This window comes from Bos javanicus, chromosome 19, assembly GCF_032452875.1.
Source record: "Bos javanicus breed banteng chromosome 19, ARS-OSU_banteng_1.0, whole genome shotgun sequence".
Lineage (NCBI taxonomy): Eukaryota > Metazoa > Chordata > Mammalia > Artiodactyla > Bovidae > Bos > Bos javanicus.
Window position 1 is genome coordinate 37,399,467 of NC_083886.1, and position 317 is coordinate 37,399,783.

The window sequence follows — 317 nt, forward strand, 5'->3', positions numbered from 1 at the left end:
ATATTTTGAATTTTCTACTACTAAAGAAATCTCTCAGGGATGTAAAAATATATTCCAGTTCATTGTATATCTTCGTTATTAAAAGCAAAATCCAAATGTATTCATAACTACTAAAAATTGAAGCACCATTATTTAAAACATTTAAACTGTGGAAATTCTATAAAAATTAGTCTTAAACAGAACAAATCAGATAAAACTGTACACCAAGATCTCTAATAACAGCGTATCTCATATTTAAAACAAGGGACTAGTTCAGAGTCAATAACTTTATTAAAAAAGATTAATACTAAAACTTTTCAATGACAAAGAGACAAATC